Here is an 8,667-nt window from a genome sequence, read left to right on the forward strand (position 1 = left end):
ATGTTCATTTTTTTGCTCTATGGATGGGAGTTTTGGTCAGTTTACCACTTTGATCCAGACTGAAATGTTAACACCATGAGATTCAGAGCAGACTTTCATGGCGATGTATCCTAATAACTTTGTATTTAATATGGAGAGATGTTGGTTTTGGTCTTTTCCTGGGATTTGTTAACGATAAAATATCGATTAATTATGTATTTTTTCTACAGAATCCTACTTATAAAATGCTTGTCTGACCTTATGACCTTTCTAACCGGGTTAGAAAGCCTTTATGTATTTTTCCCCTCAGGACTCAAGAACTTCAAAAAGCAGTTACACAAGTGGATAGCAGTGTGACGAACTGTGATTTCAGTGAGTCTGTCAGCAGACGACTGGGCAGCTCGCGAGCGGAGGCGAAAGCTTTCATAAGAGCTGTGTTTATATGATATCAGCCAGAGACTCACTGGTCAGCTGCTGAGACGTGGAGACAACTCCAGCTTTGTTTGGTCTCACACTGATTGTGAGTTGTCTTGTCACTTTGTCTGTGGATGGAAAATCTTGTGTTTTTTTTTGATAAAGGCCCGTTGGAGGAAATTCTTGACTCAGCTGCTATTTAAACACAGCGTGGTTATAGCAACAATGACTCTTCCAAAACATGACTCAGGTCTGGTTCGTTTTAGGAAATGGAAACTACTTGGTTATAAGGTTAGACTGAACGCTCGTTTAACAATGATCGGTCAGGAACCGTAACCCGTTTTCTGAGCGATTATTGTCCTCCTCATTTATACTGGAAGAGCTGTAAACAACAAGATGCAGTCTGTTTGCAGGTTTACATGCCTGTTCAGTGATTATGTATGTTGTAGTTCAGGAACAATCTCTTGTGCTTTATGTGCAGTGTACCTCCAAACACGCAAAAATCAGCCTCACTGAAAAAAAGGAGTGGGAAGAGAGAGGTACTGAGTAGGAAAGCAAATCTAAACAGAAACTATATTAGGAGCCAGCTAGCAGTCCCTCTTGTTCTTATTCTTTTTCTTAGGAAGTCTGCCCTCCCATGCATGAAGAAACAGTTTGTGATAGTGAAAAAAAAAAAAAAAAGTGTGAACATTTTTCATAATTTGGGAAAAATACGGGAGAATCGTGACCCTGGGAGGAAACCAGGAGAGGGCGATGAAAAATGGGAGTCTCCCGGGAAAATCGGGAGGGTTGGCAAGTATGTCCCTGTTCCCTCAAAGGTCTGCTCTTGGTCAACAGTGCTAATCCACGTACCAAAGTTCACCACGTCATATTTACTTCACCCCTCTGAGCAAGTTATTGTCATATAAAAAGTACAGTTGTACATTCAAATGCAATGAAATGCATCAACTCTGGCCCTCTCATCACTTAAAGGGGCCATATCATGCTCATTTTCAGGTTCATGTTTGTATATTGGGTTTCTACTAGAACATATTTACATCCTTTAATGTTCAAAAAACACATTATTTTTCGCGTACCGTCTGTCTGAATATACCTGTATTCATGCTCTGTCTGAAACGCTCCGTTTTAGCGCATTTCAATGGAATTGCGTTGCTAGGAAACAGGAAGTAAACATGGACCCAAGCTGTCAGCTGATGTCATTTACATACACTGCAACAGGAAATAAACTTGGACACATTTAGTATGTTTACGTTCAAAACTGTGAAATGGTCTAAATATTGTATATTTGTGACATCACAATTGGACAGGAATCCCAACGGCTTGTTTCAAACGCACAGTTTCTGAATACGGGCTGTGTGTATTTCTCCATGGATTGAGTGTTTTGATACTTTCACAGTATTTATATATCACTTAAACCTGCTTTATAATATAAAAGACATGAAAATCTCACTTTTTACAATATTGGACCTTTAAAAATAAGATTAAATGAGAGGCAACAACAATAGAAATTCTACAATAAGAAACAGATAGAATCATTGTGGGTAAAGTGCTCGTGTGTTATTTAAAGTGCTTGTTGTTCTGTAGTCTAACTGCCTGGGGGTAAAAACTGTCTTTGTGGTGACCGGTCCGAGCTCTGACGCTCTGTAGGTGTTTTCCTCAGGGAAGGAATGAGAACAGTTCATGTGTTGGGTGGCTGGTGTCCTCCATAATACTTAGGGCCTTCCTGCTGTAGCGGGAGGTGTAAAAGTCCTGAATCTGTGGCGGAGATGTGCCTCTGATTTTTGAAGCTGTTGTTTGTGGTCTTGTTCAGTCAGGTTGCCAAACCACCCCACCAGTAAGGATGCTCTCTATCGTAGCCTGATAGAAATGACCAAGGTTTTCCATATTTTTAGACATCACAGAACGTCTACAGTATTATGAAATAGGAAAATATTTCTAGTCATTAAAGATGTAATACCAGGCAGCTGATGCTCACAGTAGACATATTTCCACCCTGCTGAGGTGCAAATGGAGGCAAAGACACTCATCACAAGTGTTTACACGAGTTTTGACTCAGACGAGGATGATCAGGAAATTGTCATTCAAGGCAGAACAGTTACTTTACATTTATAAATGTGAAGCTAAACATCCATATTTTATCTTCATGTGCTCGCTGGGCTGGCGTCTTCTGCTTCCATCCCGATGTGGGTTCCCTAATCTCATTCAAGTCTTTGTCTTTATGCTGACAGTTTAGGCCGTTGCCATGGTAACGTTTGGCATGTGGAAAGAGGAAGCTGGCGTGTGAAAGAGGGGAAAAGCACATTAAACCGTTGAAACGTGTGATTCCGAGCTTCACACCTCGGGAATGATATCAAGAAGTCATTATCACCTTTTGGTGAGAGGAGGAGGGGCGTCCACGGAGAGAGGACGGGGTTATTCCTCACTGCATTTCCACGACGGGTTTCTGTGTGGTCACTTGGCTTATGGCCATTATCTTAAACTGAGTGTTAGCACGAGGAAGAGGACACAGCAGCTTTCAGTCCTCAAAGTGTGAGGGGGTGGCAGCGTCTTCGGCTTTTGGATGCGTAACAATGTAGGAAGGGTCTATCTCTCTCTCTCACACACAATTGGTGTTGCTGGTTCACATGTTTTTCCATATAAATTACCTATGAACGTCACTGCTTCCCGCACCCTGCCCCCTCTATGGCATCTTTCCCTTTCAGGGAAAACAAATAAAACATAACAGGAGAAAAAAGAAGTTAAAAAAAGGTATTTCAGCAAAAAAATTGACCCTGGATCAACTTTTTGCTGCATCATCATCCTGCAAAACACCGTCCAATCAGATATCAGTATTTCTAAACATGTCATTCAAATCATTAGTAATTACTAATTCTCACTTTTTTTAATTATTCTTTAAGTACTCTGTTTTTAATTTCACTTTTATATTTATCATCTATCTGCCCTTGTTTGAGTATGTTGCATTTTTATTTCTTTTGTAAACCACTTTGAGCTACATCTCTATAAATATAACATTAAGTACATACACTAAGCTTGTAGCATTGTGCTAATTCTACTGTTTACCTTTCAGTCATAATCCAGGCTAAAAATAACACAGTTTAAATTGACAAATGCAGGAAGGACAGCTGGATTTATGCTGTGGGTGTTTACCGCTTTGAATTATGTTTTTAGATTTATTGTTTTACTTGCTCTTGAGTCCGTTTCACACCACCGGAGAGAGGGGGGGGGCGCAGCTGAGAGAAGGTTGAAATAGTCATACATGCCCCATATATGTTTAAGGGCATAATAAGTGTAAGCCGTTCATTCATCTCATTACTAAAAGCTATTCATATCTAGACGACTATATCTGACTTTTGAGTGTTCCGTTAAATTAAAAAGTCTGTTAATTTACACATTCACACATCGGGAGTTTTTCTTTTACCAGCTGTCCTTCCTACATTTGGCAGCTTCAACTGTGTTACTTTTAGTCTGGATTATGTGTTTAACTTCTTCCTATTTGTCTAATATAGTTTACTCTTCCTTTGTAAAATGTGCCGCTCTGCCTGTCTGTCTGCAAGTCAGCAGACTTGTCCATGTCTGTGATTAGCAGGATCTCGTTTGTTAGGGTTAGTTAAGCCAGATAACAAGAAGATACCCTGGGTATGTTGAACTTGCTTTGTAGTACAGGCCTCAGGTTGAGCAACAGGCCGTGCAGTGATTCTAGTGTAGTGGCTACAGTCAAGTTGACGTTATGCACTTCTTCCCAAGAGCAGAAATTACTCTTTGTATTATCACAATTTGAGCGATTACGTCCAACAAAAAAATCAAAAAGTCTTGAAGGACCATATCAGTAAATTATTTTCATGCCATGTGTGCAGAAGAGTCAGCTGCTGTGCCAGAGAAGGACTCCCAAAACACAGGACTCTCAACCAGGAGACCGGTGTTTGTGTCCCAAAGTGTTGTTGAGTTATTTTGAAGTTAAGTTAGTGGCGTTTGTGACGTGTTTACATACTTATTTCAAGCCTAACCATGATGTTTTTTATAACCCTGACTAAGTTGTTTTGTTGCTTAAACCTAACCTACCAAAACCGCGACCATTTCATGATAGCAATGTAGCGTTAAATGACACACGGAAAGCTGTTTCACAACGTTAAGCCCGTGAAATGTCGTGTTCTTTGAGAACAGGTTGTTGTTTTTAGTGTATATGAGCTGATTTATTTCGATATGTTGCTTCTTGATCTAATGTACCAAACATACTATCCAGAGTTTCAGAAAGCCCCGCTATATATATACGGTATAATAAGTAAGACATAGTGTCTGGTGGCAGTAAAGAGCAGCTAACAGGACTCTAATGAAACACAAGCTGCAGCAGACAGCTACGGCTCAAACAGCCTGAACAAAGATCCGAGGTCACGTTGTGAGAGGAGAGGTGGATTAAAGGGCCACCGAGTCGGTCACCATCAATTGTTTTGGGATGAAAGCAAAGAAAGGCGTTCACATAGCAACCGGTCAGCTGGTTCCCGTCCAGCTGCCTGTGGCTGTCGGGCTGTTTCAGGGATATACGGGAATGTCACGACTGCCCTCCCCAATCCTATAGGGACAGCACTTGTTTGGCAGCCAGCCATCCCCCCCATCCGCATTCACACGCCAGACAAAGACGGACGGCAAGAGGGCAAACTGTTTGGAGTCTATACTGGAGGCGTGTTTTGTGTTTGTGGCCAGATTCTGTCAGAATGATGCTAAAACATGTTTGTTTAATGAAAACATGCGCTGTTTGTTTCCCGTCGTCTTAACATATCACTCAGAATCTCTCATCCTTTGGATGTAAGTTATCATCCGACCAACATGAAATCTGGTGTGGTATTCATGGTCCCCAGAGGATATTTGTGATTTGTTTGGGGTCATCTCGTGACCTTTTGTGTAGCACTGCCATCAGGTCAAAATTTAAGACAGATTTCACCTGAAAATTAACAGCATTTTTCATGAATCAAAATGCTTATAGCAAATGTGTACGACACCCTGACGGTCCTCTAACAACCACATAATAATGAGTCTTGTAGGGAGGAGGTTGGGTTGAGAAAGCATGTGACTTCTTGCTTCTTACCTACCATCATCTAACCGTAAATGAGTAGTTTTTGGTGCCAAAACGTAACCAGACCTTGACCAAATGAGGTGGCAAATAAGAAAAACATCATTTAAATCACTTTTGTAAATGTTTGGAAGGCACCATGTCCCGACAAACAATGTATTTCGTCATTTAATTTGGAAGACGTTTTGCTAAATTCACCCTTTGTCAACAATTAAATACTGCTGCATATCCATAACGTTTGAATTATTTGTCGATCTCCGCGGTCCCCCAGAGGATAAATCCTTATAACATGGTTTTATTTTGATCTATCTCGGGACAAAAGTTCCTATTTCACACAATAAATATAAAACTCAAAGAGGCAGGACAACCCAGTCTAACGGGAAGGTGTATAAATACCATGACATTACACATTTTTACACAACGTTCTGCATGTCATGAGTTTGCATTTTAACCTTTTTGCGTGTCATTTGTTTGCCATGCAACTGAACTACAGTAGCGGGCGCAGCAACTAAGTAAAGTGCATACGGAGACAACGTAACAACTACGGAAAACACGTCAAAAAACGTCGCTAAAAAACATGTGACAATCATCATGTCGTCAAACGTCACTAACGTAACTTACGGAACAAAATCAACGGTCTCAAACACCGGTCTCCTGGTTAAAAGTCCTGTGTTTGTTGGACCCATCCACCCATTTACGTATTTACGTAAAATGTTCTGCTCCCCAGAGGATGAACTCTTTTGATTTTGATGATTTCACTCGCTTTCCTCTCACGCTACATTCAGGACAAACTCCATTGCTGGTAAAGATTTAAGAATAGCTAAATAATAATGTTGTTAGTACCTCAGTTCATTAGTTTGTCTGTAAAAGGAATCATTTATCTCTCTCTGAGGGTTTCCAAAGGCAAAAGTGTTTTGCAGCCAAGTAAAACACAGACCTAAACATAAAGTACACAAAACATAGTAAGATACAAAATATGATATAAATAAGTAAAGAAAAGAATGCTAACATAAATGTGGAAGGATTATGTAAAACCTAGAGTAGACGGACATGACGGCGTTTAAGTGGGTCAGCTGATGTCTGTGTGATTCTTTGATGTATTGGACTTTAATGTTGTTCAGGCCATTAGAGGAAGTGTCCTTGTCTAATATCAGACTCTCTTTAGTGACTCTCATTAGGAATTGAATAACACGAGCAGCTGATCTATCTCTGAACCCGCTGACACTGATATCACACGCTAAGCCTTCCCGGCTAATTAACGAGAAGAGATTTAAAAAGAGAATAAAAGCAAGGTTAAAGAAGTGAATCTGTGGATGGAAAACTCCTCGGCCCTTTAAGCACATGATGTATGAAAGAGGTCATGAAGAGGTCGGCTCCATCCAGAGTCTGCCTCCCTGTAAAGTTGTGTTTTTATAACCTTTGGTTTCGTCCAGCTGAGTGAGTCCATGTTTCTTGGTCATCCGGCTGTTTCAAACAGCAGCGATGTCGCTTCCCCTTCGAGGTGAAATGGCTCTTTGCTTTCTCAGGCTTATATTGTGTAGCTACTATGAATAGAGTCCTTCAGGCACTGGTTAAAGTTAAAGTGGTCTGAAGATTTAGGCCAGGCTTAGTTTTGGTCTTACAAAGGCCTCAATGAAAAGTAAAAAGACAACATTAGCCATCCCACTATCTCAGAAACTACAAGCTGGAAATCAAAATAGGAGAAATGTGACGCAAATCTGACGGTCTCATGGGAAGGCGTGTAATGATACAACATTACACGGACATTTCACGTGTCATGAGTACGTGTTTTAGCCTTTCCGTAGAACATTTGTACGCCGTTTTTCACATGTCATTTGTACACCACGCAACTAAACTACGGTAACGTCCGCAGTTGTTTTGTTTAGGTAACAAAACCACTTATTTAGGTTTGGGAAAAACGTTGTGGTTGGGCTTGAAATAAGTACTTAAATTACGTACGGAAACAACTTAACATAACTACAGAAAACACGCCACAAATGTCACAAAAAAAACATGTGACAATCATCAATTGTCAATCACGTCACTAACGTCATTTACGAAACAAAACACCGGTCTCGAACACCTGCCTCCTGGTTAAAACACTACGTCACTAACTCTTACCGTAGCATTTATCCGTGGATGTGTTTACATTGCAGTCAATACAGGATACATGGCATACAAATGACATGCGGAAATCAAGAGTGGGCGTACTTATTGCACGCTAATCGCCTTGCGCATTATCGTGGCATTCATACGCCTTTTCGTGCTGCGTGTTGTAAATGAGATATCTGGGTAGTAGGGCATCAGGGAAACCTAATTTCCCGGCTACTGTAGATTTTTTTTGTCCATGTACGCACGACATAAACAGGTTTTCTAATCAGTTTTTTTACATGTTGGCTGGATGAAAAGAGAGACCATTGCACATAGAGGCGCTGGTTAAACTTGTTAGCTAAAAGTAAGCAAACAGCTGAAATAATAGCGGTGTCAATGAAGGGGTAGCCTACTTGAAGGATTAGGAACCACTGTGGAATGTTCTACCTAAAACGATCCTAAATTGAACAATTTGCAATGTGTTAGCAACGTTTTGCAATGCGCAATTAATGATCTGACTCATTTATTGAGGGCTATTATTTGTGAAAAAGTCACTGCACAAAAATCCCTTCAGGTTTGTTTGTTTGTTCAAGTCATTTAGGAAGCGGTTGCATGATTCCTTTTAAACACTGACTCATATCGCAAGTTGCGGCTGCGACTCATTTCTGAAAACAGAAAGACGTTTTATCTGAACTTGAATCTGCTCTCTGGTGTTTTTATGTGCAGAGAGCAGCACTAACAGCAGCAAGCTGCATTATATTGCGGGCAGTAAAACAGTCCCAGACCTTTGGCAGGAGAACATATGGATTAGTTTAAATGGTGATTTGACGTGCCTGTTAAAAGCGTATTGGATGGAGAAATGAGAATGTCAGCTGTTGCGTTCAGTGTGAAGTGTCTGCTCACTTTTACACCGCCGGTAATCCAATTCTCAGAGGACGATTAAATTACTCAAACAGATTCTTCTGCCGCTGCTTTGCGTTGTTAGACGGACAAGTAGCTTTACAGCTTTCAAACTACATGACCCTCATTTTTAAATTGCTGTGTTAACATAAAATAAATACTACTGTTGTTACCAGGTGTTAATTCTGTTGATGCTTGCTGTAAATGTTCCCTAACAA

The sequence above is a fragment of the Sebastes fasciatus genome, chromosome 14 (assembly GCF_043250625.1).
Source record: "Sebastes fasciatus isolate fSebFas1 chromosome 14, fSebFas1.pri, whole genome shotgun sequence".
NCBI classification, from domain to species: domain Eukaryota; kingdom Metazoa; phylum Chordata; class Actinopteri; order Perciformes; family Sebastidae; genus Sebastes; species Sebastes fasciatus.